This window comes from Procambarus clarkii, chromosome 53, assembly GCF_040958095.1.
Source record: "Procambarus clarkii isolate CNS0578487 chromosome 53, FALCON_Pclarkii_2.0, whole genome shotgun sequence".
Lineage (NCBI taxonomy): Eukaryota > Metazoa > Arthropoda > Malacostraca > Decapoda > Cambaridae > Procambarus > Procambarus clarkii.
Window position 1 is genome coordinate 20,002,791 of NC_091202.1, and position 13,520 is coordinate 20,016,310.

Consider the following 13,520-nt stretch of genomic DNA (forward strand, 5'->3'; position numbering starts at 1 on the left):
TAACAGTAGCTCGGGGACAAGTGACAGTCACCTAGTTCAGTACCTACAAAATAGGTACCGTTTATATACTACCTATTTTTGACGACCGTCACTAGTTACGAATTCGTACCTACTTAGCTTGTAGGTACACTTACTAGTCAGTAAGGAATTCTTTAAACAAAAGTTAAGGTAAAAGACGAACTTAAATATTCCTGGGCCTTGTATAGCACACATGTAATATATTAGGCCTCGTATATCGTGTATTAGGCTTAGGAAGGTTAGGTTAGGTTAGGTTAGTTTGTCTTTACAACACAAGTATAAAATAGTTTTCGGGTTTGTCTAACTCAATAGTGCCGATTTCTAGTTTCTAATCTAGTCTCTAGTTGCCGATTTCGTTGTACGTCGATATATATATACAACGCTTTCGTTGTCTGAACAAGGGAAGCCCAGTTTCCTGGTGTTGGGTATGTGGGCACCCGGGAAGTGTGGGGGAACCCGCACACGTTAGTGTGGGAGAGACGAGTGACGGCGCGAGACTCCGTGTGAATCATTAATGTCGCTACCATGTCCCTGATGTTTTAGGGGACAGGCGAGTGTGAGGTTGTTGAGTGGTTTATACTCAGTGGGAATGTTGAATGTTGTCAGGGACGTTATCCCTGGAAACACAAACTGAAACTGTCTCTATTTTCCGCTCGTTACAACTTGTAATAAAGTTGTTACATCTTGGCTTAACGTGTTTATGACGTATTAGAACGTTGTTACAACTTGTTATATTGGTTGTTATAACTGGTTAGGATATAAGCAGTGACCTGGACCATACTGGCTCCGTCTGTTGTTTATACGTAACAATTGTATATATATTGAGGCGTATTTAACTGTTAGTCTGTTTAGCGTGTGAGTTGAGGAGTACAGGAAGGGAGGAGAGGAACTATCAGGAGAGCACGCCAAGCCATTACGACTATATAGCACTTGGATGGGGTCAGGATAAGGATTTGTGAGGACTAGAGGAAAGTGTAGTACTGGAAGTGAGGGACAACATTGTGAGTGACCTTGGGAGTTGAAGATGAGGGACTCACGTCCAGTAAGGTGTGTGTTGTGTGTACCTTGTTGTGTAAGATGGTAGACTGGTTACGGCCGTCTCCTTAAGGGGCAAGTTACTTCCTGGGGAAACTGGTGCAAATTTTGTGGTCAAAGGAAAGCCAAACATTATCCTTGACGCATGTTGTTATTGGTGTTCTGTAGAGAGCACACTCTCTCTCTCTCTCTCTCTCTCTCTCTCTCTCTTTTCTCTCTCTCTCTCTCTTTTTTTCTCTCTCTCTCTCTCTCTCTCTCTCTCTCTCTCTCTCTCTCTCTCTCTCTCTCTCTCTCTCTCTCTCTCTCTCTCTCTCTCTCTCTCTCTCTCTCTCTCTCTCTCTCCTCTCTCTCTCCTCTCTCTCTCCTCTCTCTCTCCTCTCTCTCTCTCTCTCTCTCTCTCTCTCTCTCTCTCTCTCTCTCTCTCTTATATATATTCATATATTGATTAATGTGGAGTGTTATTACACGCAGAAATCACAATAGCGTTACATATCAAATGAACAAATCCACAAGGGCCGTGATGAAGGGTTCGAACCTACGCCCGGGATGTTCCCAGCTGCACCTTAGTCAACTGTACCACGACATGGTCAATAGAATTGCAACCTGGAGTGCATTTGTATACAATAACCACGCTATCACCATGCTAAAGCTTTATATACGTGTGTGTAGGTTAGTGTGGAAGGAGTGTAGGCCATTGTGAGGTAAGAGTATTACGAGGAACCGTAATGGGTTCTTGCATGATCTTGAGGTTATCTTGAGATGATTTCGGGGCTTTAGTGTCCCCGCGGCCCGGTCCTCGACCAGGCCTCCACCCCCAGGAAGCAGCCCGTGACAGCTGACTAACATCCAGGTACCTATTTACTGCTAGGTAACAGGGGCATTCAGGGTGAAAGAAACTTTGCCCATTTGTTTCTGCCTCGTGCGGGAATCGAACCCGCGCCACAGAATTAAGAGTCCTGCGCGCTATCCACCAGGCTACGAGGCCCCTTCTTGCATGAGCTTGTGCAAGCGTTCCAGGTCGTGGTAGAATCAATCATGTATTACTGCTGCTTCCACCTGTACTCAGTTTTGATAACTTCATTAATTACTTTCCAGGTTGCTTAACTGTCTCCAGACGCCAGTTCCGTCTTTTGCAGGTGTTTAACGCTGCTTCCGTAAGTATTTGACCACAGTTGTTGTCTATATTGTGCTCCAGAGGTGATGGGTCTGTTATCATGTTTCTAAAAATATGTTTTCTCTATCCATGATTATTGTGTATAGCCTCTTATATGAGGCTTGCGGGTATGTGTGTTGTGTATAGCCTCTTATATGAGGCTTGCGGGTATGTGTGTTGTGTATAGCCTCTTATATGAGGCTTGCGGGTATGTGTGTTGTGTATAGCCTCTTGTATGAGGCTTGCGGGTATGTGTGTTGTGTATAGCCTCTTATATGAGGCTTGCGGGTATATATGTTGTGTATAGCCTCTTATATGAGGCTTGCGGGTATGTGTGTTGTGTATAGCCTCTTATATGAGGCTTGCGGGTATGTGTGTTGTGTATAGCCTCTTATATGAGGCTTGCGGGTATGTGTGTTGTGTATAGCCTCTTATATGAGGCTTGCGGGTATATATGTTGTGTATAGCCTCTTATATGAGGCTTGCGAGTATGTGTGTTGTGTATAGCCTCTTATATGAGGCTTGCGGGTATGTGTGTTGTGTATAGCCTCTTATATGAGGCTTGCGGGTATGTGTGTTGTGTATAGCCTCTTATATGAGGCTTGCGGGTATGTGTGTTGTGTATAGCCTCTTATATGAGGCTTGCGGGTATATATGTTGTGTATAGCCTCTTATATGAGGCTTGCGGGTATGTGTGTTGTGTATAGCCTCTTATATGAGGCTTGCGGGTATGTGTGTTGTGTATAGCCTCTTATATGAGGCTTGCGGGTATGTGTGTTGTGTATAGCCTCTTATATGAGGCTTGCGGGTATGTGTGTTGTGTATAGCCTCTTATATGAGGCTTGCGGGTATGTGTGTTGTGTATAGCCTCTTATATGAGGCTTGCGGGTATGTGTGTTGTGTATAGCCTCTTATATGAGGCTTGCGGGTATGTGTGTTGTGTATAGCCTCTTATATGAGGCTTGCGGGTATGTGTGTTGTGTATAGCCTCTTATACGAGGCTTGCGGGTATATTTTTTGTGTATAGCCTCTTATACGAGGCTTGCGGGTGTATATGTTGTGTATAGCCTCTTATATGAGGCTTGCGGGTATGTGTGTTGTGTATAGCCTCTTATACGAGGCTTGCGGGTATATTTTTTGTGTATAGCCTCTTATACGAGGCTTGCGGGTGTATATGTTGTGTATAGCCTCTTATATGAGGCTTGCGGGTGTATATGTTGTGTATAGCCATGATGGCCAGCGATGACGTCGCTCGTACATGGTAATGCTCACTCTCCAGTCACTTTGTATTTCCATTTATTATGCACCCCATACCCATGGTGTAGGTGGTGGACCCCATACCCCTGATGTAGGTGGTGGTGGACCCCATACCCATGGTGTAGGTGGTGGACCCCATACCATGGTGTAGGTGGTGGACCCCATACCCCTGGTGTAGGTGGTGGTGGACCCCATACCCCTGGTGTAGGTGGTGGACCCCATACCCATGGTGTAGGTGGTGGTGGACCCCATACCCATGGTGTAGGTGGTGGACCCCATACCCATGGTGTAGGTGGTGGACCCCATACCCATGGTGTAGGTGGAGGTGGACCCCATACCCATGGTGTAGGTGGTGGTGGACCCCATACCCATGGTGTAGGTGGTGGACCCCATACCCATGGTGTAGGTGGTGGTGGACCCCATACCCATGGTGTAGGTGGTGGACCCCATACCCATGATGTAGGTGATGGACCCCATATCCATGGTGTAGGTGGTGGTGGACCCCATACCCATGGTGTAGGTGGTGGACCCCATACCCATGGTGTAGGTGGTGGACCCCATACCCATGGTGTAGGTGGTGGACCCCATACCCATGGTGTAGGTGGTGGACCCCATACCCATGGTGTAGGTGGTGGACCCCATACCCATGGTGTAGGTGGTGGACCCCATACCCATGGTGTAGGTGGTGGACCCCATACCCATGGTGTAGGTGGTGGTGGACCCCATACCCATGGTGTAGGTGGTGGACCCCATACCCATGGTGTAGGTGGTGGACCCCATACCCATGGTGTAGGTGGTGGTGGACCCCATACCCATGGTGTAGGTGGTGGTGGACCCCATACCCATGATGTAGGTGGTGGACCCCATACCCATGGTGTAGGTGGTGGACCCCATACCCCTGGTGTAGGTGGTGGACCCCATACCCATGTTGTAGGTGGTGGACCCCATACCCATGGTGTAGGTGGTGGTGGACCCCATACCCATGGTGTAGGTGGTGGTGGACCCCATACCCATGATGTAGGTGGTGGACCCCATACCCATGGTGTAGGTGGTGGACCCCATACCCATGGTGTAGGTGGTGGACCCCATACCCATGGTGTAGGTGGTGGTGGACCCCATACCCATGGTGTAGGTGGTGGACCCCATACCCGTGGTGTAGGTGGTGGACCCCATACCCATGGTGTAGGTGGTGGTGGACCCCATACCCATGGTGTAGGTGGTGGTGGACCCCATACCCATGGTGTAGGTGGTGGACCCCATACCCATGGTGTAGGTGGTGGACCCCATACCCATGGTGTAGGTGGTGGTGGACCCCATACCCATGGTGTAGGTGGTGGACCCCATACCCATGGTGTAGGTGGTGGACCCCATACCCATGGTGTAGGTGGTGGTGGACCCCATACCCATGGTGTAGGTGGTGGACCCCATACCCATGGTGTAGGTGGTGGACCCCATACCCATGGTGTAGGTGGTGGACCCCATACCCATGGTGTAGGTGGTGGACCCCATACCCATGGTGTAGGTGGTGGACCCCATACCCATGGTGTAGGTGGTGGTGGACCCCATACCCATGGTGTAGGTGGTGGTGGACCCCATACCCATGGTGTAGGTGGTGGTTGACCCCATACCCATGGTGTAGGTGGTGGACCCCATACCCATGGTGTAGGTGGTGGTGGACCCCATACCCATGGTGTAGGTGGTGGACCCCATACCCATGGTGTAGGTGGTGGACCCCATACCCATGGTGTAGGTGGTGGACCCCATACCCATGGTGTAGGTGGTGGACCCCATACCCATGGTGTAGGTGGTGGACCCCATACCCATGGTGTAGGTGGTGGACCCCATACCCATGGTGTAGGTGGTGGTGGACCCCATACCCCTGGTGTAGGTGGTGGTGGACCCCATACCCCTGGTGTAGGTGGTGGTGGACCCCATACCCATGGTGTAGGTGGTGGACCCCATACCCATGGTGTAGGTGGTGGACCCCATACCCATGGTGTAGGTGGTGGACCCCATACCCATGGTGTAGGTGGTGGACCCCATACCCATGGTGTAGGTGGTGGTGGACCCCATACCCATGGTGTAGGTGGTGGTGGACCCCATACCCATGGTGTAGGTGGTGGTGGACCCCATACCCATGGTGTAGGTGGTGGACCCCATACCCATGGTGTAGGTGGTGGTGGACCCCATACCCATGGTGTAGGTGGTGGACCCCATACCCATGGTGTAGGTGGTGGTGGACCCCATGCCCATGGTGTAGGTGGTGGTGGACCCCATACCCATGGTGTAGGTGGTGGACCCCATACCCATGGTGTAGGTGGTGGACCCCATACCCATGGTGTAGGTGGTGGACCCCATACCCATGGTGTAGGTGGTGGTGGACCCCATACCCATGGTGTAGGTGGTGGACCCCATACCCATGGTGTAGGTGGTGGTGGACCCCATACCCCTGGTGTAGGTGGTGGACCCCATACCCATGGTGTAGGTGGTGGTGGACCCCATACCCATGGTGTAGGTGGTGGTGGACCCCATACCCATGGTGTAGGTGGTGGACCCCATACCCATGGCGTGGGCGGTGGTGGACCCCATACCCATGGTGTAGGTGGTGGACCCCATACCCATGGTGTAGGTGGTGGTGGACCCCATACCCATGGTGTAGGTGGTGGACCCCATACCCATGGTGTAGGTGGTGGTGGACCCCATACCCCTGGTGTAGGTGGTGGACCCCATACCCATGGTGTAGGTGGTGGTGGACCCCATACCCATGGTGTAGGTGGTGGTGGACCCCATACCCCTGGTGTAGGTGGTGGACCCCATACCCATGGTGTAGGTGGTGGTGGACCCCATACCCATGGTGTAGGTGGTGGTGGACCCCATACCCATGGTGTAGGTGGTGGACCCCATACCCATGGCGTGGGCGGTGGTGGACCCCATACCCATGGTGTAGGTGGTGGACCCCATACCCATGGTGTAGGTGGTGGTGGACCCCATACCCATGGTGTAGGTGGTGGTGGACCCCATACCCATGGTGTAGGTGGTGGACCCCATACCCATGGTGTAGGTGGTGGTGGACCCCATACCCATGGTGTAGGTGGTGGTGGACCCCATACCCATGGTGTAGGTGGTGGACCCCATACCCATGGTGTAGGTGGTGGTGGACCCCATACCCCTGGTGTAGGTGGTGGACCCCATACCCATGGTGTAGGTGGTGGTGGACCCCATACCCATGGTGTAGGTGGTGGTGGACCCCATACCCATGGTGTAGGTGGTGGACCCCATACCCATGGCGTGGGCGGTGGTGGACCCCATACCCATGGTGTAGGTGGTGGACCCCATACCCATGGTGTAGGTGGTGGTGGACCCCATACCCATGGTGTAGGTGGTGGTGGACCCCATACCCATGGTGTAGGTGGTGGACCCCATACCCATGGTGTAGGTGGTGGTGGACCCCATACCCCTGGTGTAGGTGGTGGACCCCATACCCATGGTGTAGGTGGTGGTGGACCCCATACCCATGGTGTAGGTGGTGGTGGACCCCATACCCCTGGTGTAGGTGGTGGACCCCATACCCATGGTGTAGGTGGTGGTGGACCCCATACCCATGGTGTAGGTGGTGGTGGACCCCATACCCCTGGTGTAGGTGGTGGACCCCATACCCATGGTGTAGGTGGTGGTGGACCCCATACCCATGGTGTAGGTGGTGGTGGACCCCATACCCATGGTGTAGGTGGTGGACCCCATACCCATGGCGTGGGCGGTGGTGGACCCCATACCCATGGTGTAGGTGGTGGTGGACCCCGTGGCGGGGCCCTGGGGGTGGGAAGGGGTTAGAGGATCACCATGGGGTTGAAGTGAACGCCGTAGTGGTGAAGGTAAGCCAGTGACAGTCTTGTGATGGTAGTTACACACCTGGTAATTAAGGTAGTTACACACCTGGTAATGTTGGCAGTGGTGGACTACAAGAGTCTGGGGCTCAAGAAGGTTACAAGAGACGTCATAACAGTCCAGGAGTGGGGGGGGGGGCATTAAGCCTTCCCAACCACCTTCAGATTTTATATAAAAATCTTTTTTTTTTCTTAAACGTAAAAAATGCATTTTGATGTCTCGTATGTTTTTTTTTTTATATTTTACTTTCTAACTAATTGTTCAAATAACATAAAGTAAAAAGTAGTTTTCGATACAGAAAATATTTCTCTCTCTCTGTGAATTTCTCGATTTAAAAGGTTTTTTTTAGTGTTTTAAGTCAGTTGTGTGGCGCTTGAGCTGCAGGCTTGTGTACATATCTTCTACAGCTGTAACACATATAGCCAGCCGCCTTACACACACACACACACACACACACACACACACACACACACACACACACACACACACATTCACGCGTGTGTGTGTATGTGTGACTAACGGTTAAGAGGCGTGACCAAAGAGCCAGAGCTCAACCCCCGGAAGCATAACTAGGGCAATCCACACACACGCCAGAGGGGGCTAGGTGAGTACAACTAGGTGAGTACACCTGAGGGGGGGTTGGTGGCTGAGTGGACAGCGCTCTAGACTCGTGGCCCTAGGGATCGAGGTCCGATCCCAGGCGCCGACGGAAAAACAAATTGGCAGAATTTCCTTCACCCTGATGACCCTGTTATGCAGCAGTACATAGGTACCTGGATGTTAGACAGCTGCCACGGGCTGCTTCCTGGGGGGGTGTTGTGTGGGAAAATTAGTAGTTAATAACAGGTGATTGATTGACAGTTGAGACGCGGGCCGAAAGAGTAGAGCTAAACCCCCGCAAGCACAACTAGGTGAATACACAGAGAGAGAGACAGAGACAGAGACAGAGACACAGACAGAGACACAGACAGAGACACAGACAGAGACACAGACAGAGACACAGACAGAGACACAGACAGAGACACAGACAGAGACACAGACAGAGACACAGACAGAGACACAGACAGAGACACAGACAGAGACACAGACAGAGACACAGACAGAGACAGAGACACAGACAGAGACACAGACAGAGACACAGACAGAGACACAGACAGAGAGAGAGAGAGAGAGAGACAGAGAGAGAGAGAGAGAGAGACAGAGAGAGAGAGAGAGAGAGAGACAGAGAGAGACAGAGAGAGACAGAGAGAGACAGAGAAAGAGAGAGAGAGAGAGAGAGAGAGAGAGAGAGAGAGAGAGAGAGAGAGAGAGAGAGAGAGAGAGAGAGAGAGAGAGACTATAAATACAAGGAGGTAAGAGCTATTATCTTTCATGTGGTGTGGTTCCGGATAGTTGGGAGAGGTGGGGTGGCGTGGATATGGGGGGTGGGGGTGGCGTGGATATGGGGGGTGGGGGTGGCATGGATATGGGGTGATGGGGTGGGGGTGGCATGGATATGTGGTGAGGAGGGGGGGGGTGGCGTGGATATGGGGTGATGGGGGGTGGGGGTGGCATGGATATGTGGTGATGGGGTGGGGGTGGCATGGATATGTGGTGATGGGGTGGGGGTGGCATGGATATGTGGTGAGGAGGGGGGGGGGGTGTCACGGGCTGCTCCTGTCGTCAAAGCGGTCCTCCACTACTCAGTATTACAACTTTACATCACATTACAATTCATACGAAAGATTACACGGATCGTGAAATCTGGATTCCAAATTATACTTTAAACAGATGTGATAGAGAAACTAGGTCAAATGGAGGAGTAGATCTGTATATTAAAGAGGACCTGGAATGCACAGAGCTATTAAACTCAACTAATGAGGTGGTAGAGGTACTTGGAATTAAGGTAGAAAAACTAAACCTAATTATTATTCTAATATATAAACCGCCAGATACAACGATTGAGGAATTCACAGAGCAGATGGACAATATAGAGAACATACTTGACAACCTAGCAAACCCAGCTCCAGATATTATCTTTCTTGGAGATTTCAATTTACCGAGTCTAAGATGGAGAACGGCAAACACAAATATCATAGCAGGGAATGACCCGGGAAATAACCAACCACAGGTCAGAGAACTTTTGAGATTCTGAGACAAATTCTCGCTCAATCAACAGATTAGAGAACCAACTAGGAACGAAAACACACTAGACTTGTTATTCACAAACAGTGATGAACTAATCAGAGACATTACAATCTCTGATACTACATACTCAGACCATAAGCTCATTGAAGTGCGAATTAACATTAATAACGGCGGTAAGTCCAAGAGGACAAACAAGCGAGAAGGGGTATTCAATCAATTCAATTTCAACAATAAGAGGATCAACTGGGAGAAAATAAATATAGACCTTGCAACCATTCAATGGGAGACGGTCTTAAGCGACAAAACTCCCACACAGGGAATAGCTCAACTGACAGCTGAAGCTTACAAGGTCTGCCTGAAGCACGTGCCTGTGAGGAGGGGCAGAAAGAGGACCACTCTAGAAAGAGAACGCAGACGATTGTACAGGAGAAGGAAAAAATAACGGAAATGGTTAGGCAGACACAACTATCACAAGCAAGGAAAACAAGCCTAAGCAGGAAGATTGAGGAAATAGAACAAACGTTGAAACGATCATTAGAGTCTAAGGAAATGGAATTGGAACAGAAAGCTATACAAGAGATAAAGAAAAATCAAAAATATTTTTTCACATACGCAAAATCAAAATATAAAACCTCGACCAGTATTGGACCTTTAATTACAACTGAAAGTACCTACACAGTGGATAACAAAGAGATTAGTGAAATTCTAAGAAGCCAGTATGAGGCTATGTTTAGCACACCAATAAACAACATGAAAGTTGATGACCCGGAAGTCATCAACATGATGTTGATGACTCGGAAGACTTTGAAAGAGAAATTGACAATATGCCCATGCACTCAGCTCCTGGGCCGGACTCATGGAATTCAATATTCATAAAGAAATGTAAAGTACCAGTAGCGAGAGCACTCAGCGTAATATGGAGAAAGAGCCTGAATACAGGGGAGATACCAGCAGCACTTAAATCTGCAGATATAGCTCCTCTGCACAAGGAAGGGGGGGAGTAAAGCCTTAACAAAAAATTATAGAGCAGTTGCACTAACATCACACATAATAAAAGTTTTCGAAAGAGTGATTAGGAATCAAATTTCTAGTTTTGTGGAAAACAATTGAGTTGCACAATCCAGGACAACATGGATTTAGAGCGGGAAGATCCTGTCTGTCACAGGTACTCAACCACTATGACAAAATCACAGAAGCTCTAGATGAAAAGCAAAATGCAGATGTTGTATACACAGACTTTGCAAAGGCGTTCGACAAATGTGACTATGGAGTGATACCACACAAAATGAAGTCAGTGGGAATAACTGGTAAAGTAGGACGCTGGATACTCAATTTCCTAGTCGAACAGAACACAAAGAGCAACAGTCAAACAAATAAAATCGAGTCCGAAGCGCAGTTAAAAGCTCTGTACCTCAAGGTACAGTCCTTGCACCACTACTGTTCCTTAAAGAGAGAGAGAGAGAGAGAGAGATGAATGAATGAATGAATGAATGAATGAATATATTTTGGTAGCAGTCTTTCTTCTAAACATATTGTTGAATATGACAGAAAGGGTAAGATTAATGATTCTGACACGAATCTTCTCAATATTTTGTATGTTTTTCTTCACATGTCGAGGGTAATTGAAAAATTAACTCACCAAAGTTCATTCTCGCATTTTATTTATGGTCTGACGCCTAGAATCGTTTCGCAAGAGACTTCTTACATTTTCAAAGACAGCTTTACCGTCTCTGTTTCATACTTATATTCGTTTTTGGGTGAAGTGATGTGACAAATGTTTTTGGGTGAGGTGACAGGACACAAATCAATGGGTAAAGACAATTGTACATAGAACACGAATCATTGAGCACATTGCTTGTTTTCTCTTCTTGTTTCTGTGTTGGTTCGGGGTCTTGAAGTAATAAGAATGTAATTATGTCTTAATTGGCTGTTGATTGCTGGTGTTGACTTTTTAATGTGTAGTGCCTCGCTGATGTCGAGTCTCCTGTTGTTGTTGTTGTTGTATCTATCGATGATTTCTGTGCTGTTTGTTAAGACTTCTCTGGTGATGGTCTGGTTGTGAGAAGAGATTATATGTTCCTTGATGGAGCCCTGTTGTTTGTGCATTGTTAATCGTCTGGAAAGAGACGTTGTTGTCTTGCCTATATACTGGGATCTTTGGGGCTGACGTCCCCAAGTGGGCATGTGAAGGCATAGACGACGTTGGTGTCTTTCAAGGCGTTCTGTTTGGTGTCTGGAGAGTTCTTGATGGGTAGTTTGGCCGTTTTCTTGTTTTTATAGTAAATTGTATCTTCTGATTTTTGACAATCAGAACAATCGTTCCTCTCAATTTTTGCCGATGATGCAAGAATTATGAGGGGGGGATTAAGACAGGGGAAGATAGTATGAGGCTACAAGATGACTGGAATGGTTAAACAAATGGCTACTAAAGCTCAACCCAAGTAAGGTAAGGTAATGAAACTATGGGGAGGAAATAGAAGGCCAGACACAGGATACCGAATAAGAGATGAAGTCCTTCACGAAACAGACAGAGAGAAGGATCTAGGAGTTGATATCACGCCAAACTTGTCTCCTGAAGCCCACATCAAAAGAATAACATCAGCGGCATATGCGAGGCCTGCTAACAAAAGAACTGCCTTCAGAAACCTGTGTAAGGAATCTTTCAGAACCTTGTACACCACATATGTAAGACCAATCCTGGAGTATGCGGCCCCAGCATGGAGCCCGTACCTTGTCAAGCACAAGACAAAGCTGGAAAAAGTTCAGAGGTATGCCACTAGACTAGTCCCGGAACTAATAGGCAAGAGTTAGGAGGAAAGCCTGAGGGAAGTACACCTTACGTCGCTGGAAGACAGAAGAGCCCGGGGAGACATGATCACCATATACAAAGTTCTCGTGGAAATTGACAGGGTAGACAAAAATGGATTATTTAACAAGGGTGGTACACGCGCAAGGGGACACAGGTGGAAGCTGAGTACGCAAATAAACCACAGAGACATTAGAAAGAACTTTCTCAGTGTCAATAGTTAGTAAATGGAATGCACTAGGAAGTGATGTGGTGGAGGCTGACTCCATACACAGTTTCAAATGTAGATATGATAGAGCCCAATAGGCTCAGGAATCCTGTACACCAGTTGACTTGACAGGTTGAGAGGCGGGACCAAAGAGCCAGGGGCTAAATTCACAAAGAAGTTACGCAAACACTTACGAACCTGTACATCTTTTCTCAATCTTTGGCGGCTTTGTTTACAATTATTAAACAGTTAATGAGCTCCGAAGCACCAGGAGGCTGATTATAACAATAACAACAGTTGATTGGCAAGTTTTCATGCTTGTAAACTGTTTAATAAATGTAACCAAAGCCGTCAAAGATTGAAGAAAAGATGTACACGTTCGTAAGTGCTTGCGTAACTGCTTCGTGAATCTGGCCCCTGAGCTCAACCCCCGCAAGCACAACTAGGTGAGTACAGAGAACACCCCCACACACAGGATGTGCTGGGTGTCCTGGACCTGCAAGCACAACTAGGTGAGTACAGAGAACACCCCCACACACAGGATGTGCTGGGTGTCCTGGACCTGCAAGCACAACTAGGTGAGTACAGAGAACACCCCCACACACAGGATGTGCTGGGTGTCCTGGACCTGCAAGCACAACTAGGTGAGTACAGAGAACACCCCCACACACAGGATGTGCTGGGTGTCCTGGACCTGCAAGCACAACTAGGTGAGTACAGAGAACACCCCCACACACAGGATGTGCTGGGTGTCCTGGACCTGCAAGCACAACTAGGTGAGTACAGAGAACACCCCCACACACAGGATGTGCTGGGTGTCCTGGACCTGCAAGCACAACTAGGTGAGTACAGAGAACACCCCCACACACAGGATGTGCTGGGTGTCCTGGACCTGCAAGCACAACTAGGTGAGTACAGAGAACACCCCCACACACAGGATGTGCTGGGTGTCCTGGACCTGCAAGCACAACTAGGTGAGTACAGAGAACACCCCCACACACAGGATGTGCTGGGTGTCCTGGACCTGCAAG

At 48.8% G+C, this 13,520-nt stretch overlaps 1 protein-coding gene across 5 annotated transcripts in view; it reads left to right on the forward strand.

Annotated features, from left to right (window-relative positions):
- Positions 1-13,520, forward strand: part of LOC138352350 (adenylyl cyclase-associated protein 1-like) — a 299,780-nt gene that overhangs the window by 139,265 nt on the left and 146,995 nt on the right. For all 5 annotated transcript variants that reach the window (XM_069304746.1, XM_069304752.1, XM_069304753.1 and 2 more), the window contains exon 2: positions 2,149-2,207. The gene's annotated coding sequence lies outside the window, so the exon portion shown is untranslated. The remainder of the gene's footprint in view (positions 1-2,148; positions 2,208-13,520) is intronic.